Consider the following 15740-nt stretch of genomic DNA (forward strand, 5'->3'; position numbering starts at 1 on the left):
ATAACAACGATAATTAGGTTATATCTTACTATCTCCTTGGGTTCGAATGTTTCCCTCCTGACTTTACAGCAGTGTTCATAAACATTTTTACTTGGTGCAATATGGGGCCTCATAAACAAATAATTACACCCCAACATACCTTCGACCATTTCACCAGTCATCCCTTGAGGCCTGAATCTGCTGAACTCTTCATATGCTCCAAATGGTGAGTGTGTGTGAACTCAGCTCCAGAAGAAGATAACCAGCCTTGCAGTGCAGCAGGACTAACACCCTGCATATAACCCTTAGATTTCCCTTGGACAGAACAAGCTTCCTACACACAAACTGTTGCCTCCTACTTTTGTGTGTCAACCCTGACTCACTTGTAGTACCAAGAAGTAGAAGATATCATCTTCATCCTCCACTCGCTCTGAAAAACGGCAAGAGCCTGAAGTTACAAGTTTATGTAAGAAGGTGGAAAATGGTTACATTATAATGGTTACATTATAAACTGTGCACACACATAGTGGCCAAGCCCAACATTGTCCAAGTTCAACAAGCATATATTCCTGGATGTTCTGCTAAATGAAAAGGAAGAAACTTCCTTCTTTGAGGTTTGTTAGGGGAACCAGCTCTCTGCACTGGAGATGCTCAGAAATGGCATCTCAGAAACAGGCCTGACTGGCTCCAGACAGGCTGTTCATGTAAATCTAAGATTCAGGAAAAGATAGAAGTAACACATCACATAGTATGTCTTGGATTAGTTTCTAGTAGCCAATGAAAAGTTTTGCTGAACACTCAGGAAGAAGAGCCCCATTCCTCGAGTACCATCCTCCTCTCTGGAAGTACCATGAGCCCCTTGCACAAGTACTGAAGTATATGTCCTTACTGAATCAGGTGTTAGGCTCCCTCTTCTCAAATCCACTGGGTGGTAACGTGCCCCCTTGCAATGCCTAATACACACTACTCTGCTTTAGGTAACTGGAAGAAAAGGTATTGCAGTAAGGAAAATCCTTTGCCCTCATCCACTACATTTGTTGGAAGAGCACAGAAAAAATGTTCTTGTAGTAACTGTGACACACCATACAAACCTGAAGTGGTTTTTAAGAGGTGAAAGCAGAAGTGTAAGTCTTCTTTTCCAACTCCAAATCTTCCCAGTGTCAGTTAATCAGTAAGCAGGATAAGAGCCTTGAATAACTTCCATTTCCTAGTTACAAGGATGCAAAAAGCTGGACCAGCCCTCTGCTTCTTTGTTATCTGCAGAAATAGAAAGGCTTATAGTGCTGGATGCTAATGCGATACTGCCGAATGCACAAGCTCCCTCAGGCCTTTTTGGGACATGCACTGGAAAACTGGATCATGCCAGGGGCATGGAAGGTACTGCAGGGGCATTTGCAGAGGATGTGTTTCGCCCTGGCCCTGCCTCCCCACACACCCACCATAACAGCCAGTAAGGGTAGAAGCTTGCCTTTCAGTGAGTGCAAGAGATGTTAGGACCAGACATCAGGAGTTCAGGCAGCCCATTCCCCTTCTGATCCAGTCAAAACTATAATAAAACAACCTAGATAAAATTTGGTGTCTGTCTCATCTGCTCTTAAAACTTCCTGTGATGAGGGCACTACAACCTCCCTCAGGAAGCTGTTTGCACGCTTAACTATCCAAATACTCATAAAGCTTTTCCTAGCACCTATCTCCACATCTTCCTTGCTACAAATTAAGCTGATTAGTTCTTGTCCTATCCCCAGTGGACACAGAGAACAATTAATCACTGTCGTCTTAAAACAAGCTTTTAAATATTGGAAGACTTCTCACGTCCCTCATCAATCTTCTCTCTAGACTAAACCAACCTGGTTCTTGGAGCCTCTCCTCGCAGGTGGTGCTTGCCACTCTGGCTGTCCTCTCCTCATCTCCTTCCACCGTTTCTGGTTTTGCTGCTCACGCTGGAAGCAGTGCTCTGCTGTGGCTTCAGCAGCAGCTGCTAGAGTAGAAAAACTACTGCCTGTGTGCTACATGTGACATTCCTGTTAAATACACCCTAAAATGAGATTTGCTTTTTTGCAACGTCACCACACTGTTGACTCACATTTAGTCTCTGACTCACTGTAGTGCCTCCCAGATCCTTTTCTGCAGTTCTGTTGCCTGGCTTGTTATCCCCCATTTTACATGTAGACATTTGATTTCACCTTCCCAAGTGCAGTACTTTTCATTTGTCTTTATTAAATTTCTTCTTATCGAATTCACACCATTTTCCAGTTTAATAGGTATATGACCTATGTTGTGCCAAGAAAGCAGATCAACTTCCTGCCTCATATTACACATCAGCAGCAAAGACAGCATGGAAGGAAGAACTGCTGTGTTCAGGCAAACTTCTTAAAAAGAGTTACTGTCTTATCAAAAGCCTATCAATTTGTTACTCCCTTCTCACTCTGCATTTCAATCTGATACACTGTGATCTTAGTAAGAAAACAGTAGCTCACTCTAGCCTCATAAAACACATTCACTCAATGAAATTACAATCCACTGCCAAAAAAGTACTGAAACATCCCAGGCACCACATCACTCTATGACCCCAGCTAGTACCAAACAGAGCTGCTAGCAACTCATTAACTAGGTCATATCAACCAACATGGAAGACAAGGGACACATTTAAAAAATTAATTATATTGAGCTAAATCCTTAAGACTTGGCTCAACAAAACTATGTCTTTTGGCCCACTGTTGTTAGACACACCCTCAATAAGTATTTGAGTAATTACTTATATGAAATCACATCAAAGATCAATTTGTTTCCTTGTATTTTCCCCATAAAGCACTTAACTTTTGATTCCCAGATATGTAGCAGGTATTTTAAATGCATACACCTGAAATTATGTTGTATCATACCCTCTTTCAAAGTGCTGCATACGCTGACCAGACAAGCCAGCTGATTCCAGGACTTCAATGCAACATCAGGCAAACAGAGTCCCATGAGAAGGTTGGCCTTGGTCCCATCACAGGATTCCTGCATTCCCCATCTCTGTCCCCCAAAAAAGTCAAAACAGTCAATAATTTAAAATTTCTTTTCTTCATGGTTCACAAAAAGATTGCAGTGTGTAACTAGCCATAGTAAGAGAACAATTAAAGAAACTGGAATCTCTCCCACAAATTAAGAAAGATGTCAAGGTACTTGAATGCATCCAGAGGAGGGCAACAAAGCTGGTGAACAGGCTGGAAGGCAGGTCCTGTGGAGAGCAGCTGAGGACTCTGTGTTTGTCTAGTTTGGAGAAAAGGAAGCTGAGAGGCAACATCATTGCTCTCTACAACTTCCTGAGGAGGGGAGGTGGAGAGGGAGGTGCTGATCTCTTCTCCCTGCTATTCAGTGACCGGATGTGTAGAAATGGTTCAAAGATGGATCAGGAGGTTCAAACCAGACACTAGGACACAATCCTTTACAGAGAGGGTGACCAAACACTGGAACAGGCTTCTCAAAGTGGTGGTCGATGCCCCATGCCTGTCAGAGGCATTTGCACAATGCCCTTAATATCCTTTAACTTTTGTTCTGCCATGAAATGGTCAGGCAGTTGGACTAGATGATCATTGTAGATGCCTTCCAACTGGAACTATTCCATCCTATTCTCAGATACATGCAGCTTTCCCTTCACAGAACTCATAATTTATCCTTCCTCTCTACTTGGCACTGGTGAGGTCAAACCTGGAGTACTGCGTGCAGTTCTGGGCCTCCCAGTACAAGAGATGGACATCATGGGGAGAGTCCAACAAAGGGCCACAAAGAGGATTAAGAGCATGTCTCATATGACGAAAGGCTGGGAGAGCTGGGACTGTTCAGCCTGGAGAAGAAAAGACTCATGGGCGATCTTATCAATGTATATAAACACCTGAAGGGAGGGTGTAAAGGTGACAGAGCCAGGCTCTTTTCAGTGGCACCCAGTGACAGGACCAGAGGCAACAAGCACAAACTGAAACACAGGAGGTCTTGTCTGAACATCAGGAAACACTCTTCTATTGTGAGGGTGACCAAGCCCTGGCACAGGCTGCCCACAGAAATTGTGGAGTCTCCCTCCTTGAAGATATTCAAAAGCTGTCTGGACATGGTCACCTTTTCCAGGTGGACCTGCTTGAGCAAGGAGTTGGATCAGATGACCTCCAGAGGTCCGTTCCAAACTCAACCATTCTGTGATTCTGTGGGTTTCACCAGCCATCAACAGGTCAAAAATCTTCCTGGGAAATAGTTGCTCCATGGCTTAATCCGTTCCTCTTCAAATGCATCCTGTTGCTACAGCAGATCCTTCTGTAGTCTGATATTGCAGATGGTGCAAAAAGGAATTTAGCAGGCAAGATGGGTTCCTTCTCAGGACAACGCTGCCATTTTGCTTATTGCCATGAACTGACTGAGATCTTTGCAAGATCACTTTCAGACTTACGCAATGCTCAGAAAGGTCAGACAGGTTATTCCCTCCTCCCCATTATTTCCCAGAACTAGTGAAGACAGAAAGCACAGTGGTCAAAATAATTCAAATCAAACTGTTTAATGCCGTAAGAATATATTGCTCACATCAGCAGAGAGGTTTATTCCAGATAAGATCTCAGACTAAAAGCAAGGACTCTTATCTTCCCTATGCGTCCCTAACACCTGGAAGCACAAAAGGAGGGCAGCATGGCCTCCCACTGGCTCTTCCAGTCTAATGAACAGCAGAGAGTTCAACTGAACAAGGGAGGGAGATATCACAATCTTGTCTCACCTTCCAGTGCTCTGAGGACCAGAAGAGAAAATGTTAAATGTGCACATCACAGTCATGCCCATGTTCAGTGACTGACTTATCCACATGCAGTAAATGAAGGTCAGTTGAGCTACTAGATATCTGCAAGTAATGAGAGCAACTACGCCATTATGACTGGTGCCTTAACTTGCACCACAGCTTAATTAATTTATAGATACCACAGTAACTACAAGAGTAGAAAATCAGGAGAGTGCCAAACTGAACAGAAAACCCCTTGAACACTAACGTACCTTGAAATAATCTCTTTTCCATTTTGCTTTTTAATAAAAATGAAGTATTTCATTACTTATATTTTATAAGAAAATACAGTTGGCCACCCGGTAATTCCTCAGCATGCATCAGTTGAAAACTGTGCAGTTACAGAAAGAACAAGATTCCCCCTTAAAATGAGTGAAAGACTCTAAGCTTAAGGTGAACAGATTTTTCTCCAGCCCTTTCCTTGCTTCCCTCCATGACTGGTCAGGAAGACAGCTGACAGAAGGTCCTTCCACATATTCCTCACCAGATCCCATTCCTCCACACTCCATTTAGTTTCTGCAGTCCAAGCAGATTCCTTTCTCCCCTGAAATCAATGTTTAATTAACACATTATTGGAAAAAAAAAATGGACTGCAACAGCAGACTGAAATGAAGCCAGCACCTCCCTGCTCTGCAGATGCAGCTAGTCCCATCAGACAGTTACCCCACTGGAGAGTTCTTCCGCTCCTCATCTCCCTTCAGCTGCCAGCAAACATCATCCTCTTGCCCAGTTATCTTCTTTTCCATCCCCATGGGACTCTTCCCCTCCTTAGAAGTGGTTCACAACAGCAGAAAAGACAGCAAGTAGAGGGAGAATGGGAGCAAGTGCTCTCTGGGTAGCCTCACAGTGTGACCAATGCCTCACCTTTAAGCCTGCCATCGCCATGGGACCAGCACGCTGATTCCCCTGATGACACCCCCCATCAACACAGCAGTAAGATTAGCAGTGCAGTGGAAAGAGGACAGTATGCTTTGCCATGAGCAAAGGATGCTCCCAGGGTCAAACTCACAAACAGATTCTGGGACTACACACAGCTATACGTACCCAAAGGCAGTGGAGAAGCTACCGGCAGCTTCAAAAGGTTTACATCATACCTCCCCCCATCCTCATCAATTATTATTCTATCCCATTCCTTGGCTCTCATCCGGCTGCTGGGAGGTACTTGGATGCAGGGGATGCTGCAGCACCGTCAAGGGCATTATGAGGCAGGCCTAGGCCTTGGGCGCCCTCCCTGCTAAACACACAGGCACACTCACTACACAGTTGGTGCAGCAGGCAAGAGACAACAGAGTCCATGAACTCCTGGACTGGGCTGCCCTAGTTATGAAGAGCAACATCAGGATCTTTGAAAGAGTCTACTATCCCAGCACTGTCATTCCTAGGATCCAAAGCTACTAGTGTTAATTAGTTGCCGTGATGTGATGGATGACAAGCGGCAGGGCCAGGAATGACACAAGCAGACTGTGTTCAAAATAAGCCGTCCCTCACCATCAAGGGCAGAGGAAAGGAATTTGGAAAGGACAGGAGCTGAGCACACTGCTGAGAGACGACAGGTATGCTGACAGAGCCCCCCTCATCCCTGACATCCCCTTCCCAACACCCTGGCCGACTCCTGCTGCCAGCAGACAAGAAACAGGCAGGGGAGCACGCCTGGGAGAGAATTCAGGAACATGGCTGTGAGAGACAAGGGGAAAGCTCTAAGAGACATGAGGAAGCAAGGCAGATGAAGGGCTAGTCCACTCTGTGGCAAGGGGACACATTTCAGACAGAGCTGAACTTCTGATGGCTGTGGACGAACCTCCATCATCCTCTGCAAAGCCACACAGTGATGCCTGCAGCAGCCCTGAGTCCCAAGAGGCTGCAGGCTTTAGCCCAGACAGAGGACTGCCAAGCTGGCTGCGTGGTATACAGATCCCAAAAGCTGTAAATAGTGCTCAGAGAGCACCTTTTTCTGTGAATGGCAACAAAAGAAATTGCATCCCCACCTTCCCTTAAGGAAGGACACAGGATCTTCCAACACCACTTGCATATTTCCACTAGGAGTCTTATTGCTCAATTTTTCAAACGCACCAGTACAGGGACACTGCACTTCATCCCTACCAGACCTCAGTAAAACAATACTTGGGCTAGCCCAACCTAAAGTCATGATTTTTCCATGCCCCCCCCAAAAAAGGTACAAATGCAGAGCACTAAAAATGCTATCCACTGCCATCCACTCCACAACGAGAAAGGCAGAACAAACTTCTCCCATGCTGCCTTTCTACAAATGTGTCTTGGTCTGGCTGTTTGGATTGGTGGTGAGAGGTCAAAACATCATCTTTGATTCTCAGAGTCCTTTACACACATGAATTGCTTTTGTCTATGCCCATGTGAGGAGAAACCAAAGAAAAGAAAAAGCAAATGACCTGACCCAAGATTATGTGGTGTGCTGGTTTCAAGAAGCTATGAACCCCTCTAGCATCTTGGTTTCTGAAATGCAAAATATCTTCCTCACCACTTGCTGTATGAATTAAGAGCCAACTCTGCTAGATTGACAGACTCTGCTATTAACAAGAAGAGGGGAATGAGGGGGAGAAGACAGCTGATAAAAATTTCTAAAGCTAAACCAAAATTTTGGTAATTTCTAGCTCCAGTTGCATTGGTAATAGTCCCAAAATAAAGCCTGTCTCCTCTTCATGCTGGTGGGGGCAAGGGCAGATAAAGTTAGATGCATTTTGGTTTTAAATTAAACACCATGTCTCTTGAATCATTGTAAAAGGCCATTTCTTAACCTGGCTATGGTCATCACAAAGTGTCTGGCTCCTTCAGTTTGTTCTTGGCCAGATCACTGTGTGTCCTTATCCTTGATACAGCATATCACAGCTCAGCCAGTATCCAGACATCCACCTGCACATGCCCAGAGCACAGAGCTGAGGAGAGGGCAAAGGAAAACAGATCAAGGGGGAAAAATACACTCCACTTCTCAAGATAGGTAAACTCAAGAGCCCTGGAGGATGTTGCAGAAAACAAAAGCAAGTAGTTCAGTAGATCTACCAAAATACCACTGCTGCTACAACAAGAAAGGGACTAAATTCTCCCTTCCCAGGAATATGCCAGACAAGACCCAGAAGATCTTCTACAGTTTGAAGGTGTCCTCTAGGTTAAGGGTTTAAATTCAATCCTAACACAAAAAAGAGTAAGAGTTGCCTGCACCTGATGGCTTGGTGGTTTCAAGCAAGCACCCCTTGCTTGAAAAGGGAGGAAAGTAAGGGAGGGAGGAGGCATACTTATTTCCTTTTTGCACAGGGACTTGCACAGGACAGGTCTTAAAATCCACCATCATTGCTACCACAAATTACCCCGGCACCACCTCCCACCCTCTGAATGCTTTGCAGGAACTGAGTTCCCCTCTCCCTTCAAGGATGCAAATCATGCAGGGTCAGGAGTAAATTCCAGCGCTATGTGAAATTCACTCTGCTCCGTTGGCTGTGCAAGCTCAAGGAAGCACAAACCACCACAGTCAGGGACTGCTGAGCTACAAAACTCACATTGCAATCATTGAAGTTTACCTACAATAATGGTTTTTTCCAACCCTTCCTATTCCTACTAACAAATAATTCATAAACGGAGGCTCACTGTGCCACAAGAACACACTAGTACCTTAATCACTGGGGAAATGGAAGAACCATAAGACCAGGGCCCACCTTCGCCCTGCAGGGTACCAGGGAGGGAGTCTCCAGGGGGGAGCAGGCATGTGGGCCCTGCAGCACCCTCTGCCTGTTGCTCAGCTGGCCACTGCTTTATCTTCAACAGCAGCCATGGCTGGCCTACAGGCACAAGAGCTGCAGCACAACATCCGTATTTGAAGTGACTGGGGTAAAGGGGAGGGCAGGGAGAGATCAAAAAGCTGGTGAATCTGGGCGGCTGAGGCAAGATTTGCTCTGGTAAGCACAAAGCAGGGGAGTAGGGGAAACTGGTATCTTTCCAGGCATCACCCACACTAAAAGTGTGGGGCTCCGGACATGCCCCTGCTTCATCTTCCTGGCTGTAATCTACCATTGCACCTCAAGGTCAGAGAAAAAGGAGAAAAGCAAAAGGCAAACAACAATAGCCCTGGACAGATCTATTTATTCAGCTTTTGCTATTGCTCCATGACATGGAAAGATCCAGAAACATGGAGACCTTGGAGCAGGCACAACTACATGCAGGAGATGAGAAGCAGTGGCTGGTGGAACTGCAAGAGCACCTTTCTTCCCCAGCTCCCCTCCACTTGGGTGTGAGCAGCCTGTGACCAAGCAGTGAGGTCCTTGGCACCCAGAGAAGGAGGGTGCTGAGCAGGTCTGCAAGCCTTGGAGAGGGTCCTGGCCTGCCTGAAACCCAGGAAAAGCCTTCCTCTCACTGCCTCAGCTCCCCCACCCCTGCACACCAGCTACCTGCAGCCACCTGCTGAGGCTTGCCTGGCCCTTCCCTATGTTCTAGGTGGGTGAAAGAAGGGAGGGATGGAGGGAGAGAGGAAGAGACTCTCTTCTTCCTTTGCTTCCCATCCCCCCAGGCCTTTTCCCTGCTCTACTCAGACCCAAAAAGCCATGGATCTGCTGCACATCCTACAACAGAAACACAAGGAGCTTTCCCGCCCCCTCTCGATTCACCACCCTCCAGCCTCCGGCAGGGACTGCATGGAAATGGCGATATTCCTGTATCGTCTGGATCAACGGCACGGATAAGCTCAAAGAGGGCAAGGGAGGATGGCACAGGAGGACGGGGCGGGAAGGCTTTGTTTGGTCCTGGCTCCAGTGTAGCCCACCCCCTCTCTCCATTTCAATGCCCTCCAGCTCGGACATGCAAAGAGGCATCAGGAAGGGAGGGGGCCAGGGGTGCTTATGAATTTTGTTTCCCCCATCAAGGGGACAGCTCACTCCCCCAAGCATGCCTGACTCTGCCGGAGCTCCCTGGAGTAACCTTTATTCCAGTGTGTCGCAAGCATGTATTTCACGGATGGTTACACTGAATCATTATCACCAGACGTTCATTTGACCAAAATAATGTTATTAGCATCGTCAGGTCCATTTCCACCCCGCAATTCCTCCCTCCCCAGTACACATACGCTCCCTCTAACCCCCAGGCCCCTGCCATCCACACAGGGCACACCCCTCCCCAATACAAAATCTCGTGATGTGTGACACAATGTCCAGGAAAAGAGAGCGGCAAGAGGGGCTGGCGAAATGTATGGACGTGCCTTTGGCGTTTACTGCGTTTCCTACCCTCTGCCAATGTTTATCAGACACACACAAAAGACGCACATGCAAAAATCAGAATTAAATCACGGCCTGTCCTAGGTACATGACTACGGGTGTATGAGTGTGTGCATGTGTGCCTAAGCCGCGGTCAGAGTCCTATCGGGAACCCGAATCTGTGTGGCATGAAGCAAAGGTCATCGTGCCACTGTTGTGATGCACTAAAAAAAAGCCGCAGAGCCATCAGGATGTAACACAGAATTTTCTCGTCAAGGGACGAGAAACCTTCGGGGGGGTGGGGGCTGGGAGGAGGAAAGCGGGTGTGCGGATGGGGGGGATGGAGGGAAATGGCAGAAAATGGGGAGGAAAACGAAGAATACAAAGCTCCACTTCGCTAATCCAAGATAGACAATCCATCCCTTCCCCCCCTCTCTATGCCCTCCCTCCCCCCGAAATGTTGGTGCAGATGGATTTCTGTATCTTGGTTTTGCAGCAGTGGGTCTAATGACTCCCATACCAAACCCCCTCGCTATTTTAACCCCTCCCACTATTTTTTTTTTTTAGACCAGGCTGAAGAATAATGTGTTTTTAGAGATAATGGGTTTTATAAAAAGAAAAGAAAAAGGGACGCAGCGCAGACATTATGCGAATAAGCTGCTCCCCGCATCACCCCCATCTTCCCCCAATCCCGATTTCACCCCCTCCCATCATTCTCCAGCCTTTCCACATTAGCTCCCCCAAGGTAAGGAAAAAACCCACAACACGATCTGGGTAGCCGATCTCAAAATCCCAAGCACTAATCCGCTTGAATTTGTTCTTCCCCTTATATAAGCAGCAGCACGTCAACATGTTCAGTGGAAACGCAGCGTAAAATGAGGCCAGGCTACAGCCATGGAACAGGGGTGATATCGGCAGATATCACTTCTATCGAGAAGCCATCACCACCAGGATGATGAAATCGAGTATTGGGCTTTCAGTCGTTCCCTTCCTTTATTTATTTATTTTTTAACGCTTACTCTAATTTTATTTCGTTTCATTTTGGTTTTGCTCTACTTCATTTTTTAAAGGACAAAAGTAAAATAAATAATTAAAAGCCTAGAGACAAACCCCACCGGAAGGTGCCCGAATGCTCCAGAAAGAGAATCCTCACCTCCTAACTTTTTTTTTTTTTAATAAATAAATAGTCCTGTTGCTCGCATTATCCCCAAACTTCCAATGTCCCCAGCTGCACCTCCCTACTCCTAAAACCCAGATTCTTTATTAGAGACCAATGTTTAAGAAACTGCCAAAGACCAAAAAGGAATAGAGAAATGGAAAATTACGTCTATACAATAATCTAGTTCGTTCAGCTGAAAGTGCGTCCAGTCCCAAAACCAAGAGCAATAATCTCTGCAGCCTCCTCCCCCCAAAATACTACTAACCCTTAGATAAACTTGCCCAACTTAACACCGATGACCATTTTAACTTAAACCAGTGACAGACGTAACACCCTTCTGGTTCATGTTACAATTAATAACTGACTGTATTATCACGGCAAACAAAACCTTTTGTGATCAATTTTTCCTCCACCTACTCTACATCCCTCTTAGACTTTTCGCAGGTCTAGTTCAGAGTTCATCCCTCAAAAAATAGCCCCTCAAAATATGCAATAAGCAGGTATTGGTGAGCGGTCGCTTAATATTCACCTTTTTAGGAGGGCTGTGTGCTTATCGTGGAATAATTGCGTGCAGTAAAAAATACAGAAGGAACAATTAATAATTAGGAAAAACAGAAATAATTTCTTAAAACTGTTTGCAACGAAGTGTTGAACAGTTTGACCACAGAAAGGTGGAAAGAGAGCATGGAAAAGCGAAAGGCTGAAAGTGTCCTTTTTATAAACGATTCAGTGTTTTTAGCCTGGGTTCTGCCTCCCCGATCCTTTGGTTTTTCTGCTGCTGATCTCATGCCTAATCTTTTTTATTGTTTTCTTTGGGGAGGGATAGATCAGGAAAAAAAAAATTTTTGAAAGAAAAAGATTTCAATTTTAACAAAATGCATCCTCAAAGAGCAATGGGTAAATATGTTACTTCCTAGCTGCAAAAGACTGCAATTAAAATAAATTTAAAGAGTAAGCAAAAGACAAGTCACCTGCAAAGCACCAGAGTCAGTGCCCTTAGGTAGGAGAATTACATCACTCCCTGTCTGAATGATGTTTTCTTTTAAATTATAAAGCAGGTGGATTTTTTTTTTGACAGAAAAAGAAAAAAAAAAAACAAACCCCAACACCACAGTGGTTATTTCACATATATCTTGCACGAAGAAAGCATTGAACCAACCTTTAAGGTCACTGACTGCCTGAAAACCCACAGCAGTCGCTCACGGTGGAAGTTTTCAGGCAAGACGGCTACTAAATCATTAATACAAACAAATGGAAGGCGGGGAAGAAAGGCGCTACTGTAATAGATCCGAAGACTTGGAAGAGGAAAAAAATATTAAAGGAAAAAAAACTTTCATCTTCAGCCTCTCTTCTTTCCTCATTAATAATTTTTTTAAAAAGAAATCCTTAAGCTTCAGTCAAACAGTAGGCTCTCTCTAAGCGTCTCCCTGCCGTAACTCAGCGTAGCGTCGTCTTCTTTTTCGCAAGGCCCCCCCTATTTTCCACTCCGAAAAGCCCTGCCGTGGGAATTGTGATTTCCCAAAAAGTCGGGCAAAAAGAGCCGGGGCCAGTGCGTCGCCGGGGCTCGGTGCGCGCCCAGCCCCGCCGGGGCAGCGGGGAACGGGGAGACGGAATAAAACGATCCGAGACAGTTGTCGCGAGGGGGGTCAGGAGAAACCCACCCGCGGAGCTCGGGAGCGGCGGCGCCCAGCGCCCGCCGGGCGGGCAGTCCCCGCCGATCCGTGCCGTGTCGTGCCGCCCCCCGCCCGCCGCCCCCTCTCACCTCCGCAGCCGGGCGGCCGCCGGCCGCCGCGCCAACTCGCGGCTCGCCTCCGCTGCGGGGCAGGGGGCTCCAGCGTGGCCCCAGCCGCGGAGGCTCGCGGGGGTCCCGGGAAGGCTGGGCTGGGCTGGCCGCGCCGAGCCGTGCCGTGCCGAGCCGAGCCGAGCCAGCCGCGGGCGGCCGCGGGCGGAGCTGCGCAGGGCTGAGCGCGCCGCGGTGCCGGAGCAGCCCGAGCCCCGCGCACGCCGCCGCCGCCGCCCCCTGCCGCCGCGCCCGCCCGGCCCGGCCCCGGCTTTTAAAGAGACCGCGGGCCCGCGCCCCCGGCCCCCCGACACGGTCCGCCCGGCCGCGGCAGAGGGCACGGCCCCGGGCAGGGGCAGCAACGCTCCGCCGGGCTTCTCCTCCCGCGCTTGCGGCGGGGCCGCCGCCCGCTCCCGGGAACGGTTGGAGGCTTTCCTTCTGCCTCCGGCCCCGTCAGCGTCTCGTTCCTCGAGCGCTGCCTCAGCGGGCCGGCAGAGCGAGGGGGTATTTTTGCGCCTCTGGTCCCAGCAAGGAGAGGGGGGAGATACGGCTCGTTTTTACCTTCCAGCGTTTGCCGACGCTACCCAAGCCAGCAGGCACCTGCCATCTGAGCAGGAGGTAACGCCTTCCTCAGACGATCACCTCCGTGATCCCCCCAAAACTCTTAAAAGTTCACAAAGATTCTTCCCTTCTAGCTCAGAGTTTCACCCAAACCTACTGGGTATTTCGACTCAGTTGATACACTGCCCATTTCCTTTAAACCAGCCACTACGTTTCCTTGTTACCTTGCACAAATCTCTCAAACTTTTTATCCACTTGTTTCCTCACTTGTAAAAGTAGAGGCACTGACAGACACCATCGACTGCGCTGGGATCAGCACTGCATTCAGAGTGTATATCCTAAATATTGATATTTATCATTTTATCACCATTAGCACTTGGCACAGTAAACAACATAATTCAGAGCGCCTTCTGTGGGGAACGTCTATGTGAAGGTTTTCAATGTGTTATCATGCTGGAAGTCCACCTCAAAGACGACGAGCAGGCAGGAACATTATGCACACGAAGTGCACGCAAAACCAAAAGTGAGAAATCAAACCTTCTCGTCCCCCTCTCCAGACCCTATGATCTTGTAAAATTTGTGGATGATGCTCATACTGCAATGCCAGACACTTAGAAATGCATTTGCCCTAGGGACAGACTGTAAAGCTATTTGCCTTTCCTTCCCCTTCTGATCATGTATTCAAAGGTTTTTTGTCTTTTTCTGCATTTTGCATAGCAGACAGCCTACTCACAGCACTCAATAAATAATAAATAATAATTATTTTATACAGTATGCATTGATCACTTTGCCCACTATCAAAATGCAGCTGTGTCTGAGGTGGATAATAGCCACACAGAAACACTAAATAATAGTTTCAAGTAGTATTAGGAGCCCCCTGGGAAGTTTCTCTGGGAAACACAGTCCTTCACATCCCCTAACAAATTCAGATACATGCACAGAGAAGATAATGGAGACCTATTTCAACAAGGTGACAACGGTCCAGCAAAGAGGCATCTTCCTGACTCAAAATCAGCATCCCAAGAACAAGAATTTATCCCTTTAAATGTCTGCACAAAGGCAGACATTGTTAAGCTTCCTGTTTTATATGGACAATATAACAGCAGTGAGAACTATCAATCCCTCCTCAGGGCATGGGATTAGATCCTGGTCTCAGTTACTGTGAAGAAAATCAGGTATTACTTCATTTACTTCAGTAGTTAACTCCCAATTTAAAACGTGCAACTGGCAATAAAATCTGGCTTCTAGTACCTTTCTTCCCCTGCTGATAGTTCTGGCAATCTAGCATTTTGTAGCTTGCAGTTTATCAAAGTAATGATTTGATGAGGTAGTCATCTGAAACCGTACCACCTCTGGCCCTTCACTCTCCGAGGTCTTCTAAGACCACATACGTACTTGCATAACGTTTTGATCTGGCTGCCTATCACCCGAGCATCTTCCATAAAATCAGCAACAACAGCACAGTCTCCACTTCTAGTTCCAACCTAAACCTCTGTCGTTTGGCAGACAGAACACAGCACATACCCTGAGAGAAAAAACAAACTATCAATGGGAGCTTGTAGCCAGCTTAATCATGAAGGGTAAAGTGAGCCCAAGAAGATTTGGGGAAAACAAGCTAGTTTTCATGCACACACTAATCTTTCAACTCGAAAAAGAAGAACCTAGGACCCTCACATATGAAATGTTGATAAATCAGAAAGAGGGATGGAAGACTTCATCTAAGTCAGCAGCTTCTATTCAGAGTGCTGTATATGAACCAAGGAAGATAACTACTTTGAAAAAATCTTACTGCGCATAACTCGGACACATGGAACTCTAATTCTGAAAAACTGTTACAGTTAGGCACCAAAATAGCAGACATCATTTTATAAATAGGTAGAGAGCACTGAGAAAATATTAAAAGAGTAGGGAAGTTTCTTTAAGGTTGCAAGGCACATCTTTGCCAGGGTATGGACCAAAACAGAGGCAAGAAGAAAGCAGAGCAGTACAAGGAGAAGTTCTTTGTCCAGCAAGCAATACTCTAATTGCTCAATAGGGGAGTACATTTTTTTTACTAATTCCTCCAATTCTTTCTTTCACATCTCTAGCTCTAACCCTGCAGTTTGCAAACAAGTTGTAAGGAGAGGAAGGAAGAAAAATCATTACCCCAATGAGGTTCGGCACCTGCCCCCTCTAATACTGCTCCCCTTCCTGGCCTATGCCACTGCATTACAGTGAGACTTCTAAAAATGTATGACATGCTCTAGATAAAAGTAT

The 15740-nt window shown here is 46.6% G+C and overlaps 1 protein-coding gene across 40 annotated transcripts in view; it reads right to left on the bottom strand.

The window, feature by feature from the left end:
* Window positions 1-13152, bottom strand: part of NRXN3 (neurexin 3) — a 1031704-nt gene extending 1018552 nt beyond the window's left edge. For 39 of the 40 annotated variants that reach the window (XR_007509161.1, XR_007509160.1, XR_007509159.1 and 36 more), the window contains exon 1: window positions 12906-13152. The gene's annotated coding sequence lies outside the window, so the exon portion shown is untranslated. Of the gene's footprint in view, window positions 1-1070; window positions 1126-12905 lie in introns of those variants that run through there. The other variant, XM_049825543.1, reaches the window with a different exon arrangement.
* Between the last annotated feature and the right edge of the window lie 2588 nt (window positions 13153-15740).

This window comes from Accipiter gentilis, chromosome 22, assembly GCF_929443795.1.
Source record: "Accipiter gentilis chromosome 22, bAccGen1.1, whole genome shotgun sequence".
Classification (NCBI taxonomy): Eukaryota; Metazoa; Chordata; class Aves; order Accipitriformes; family Accipitridae; genus Astur; species Astur gentilis.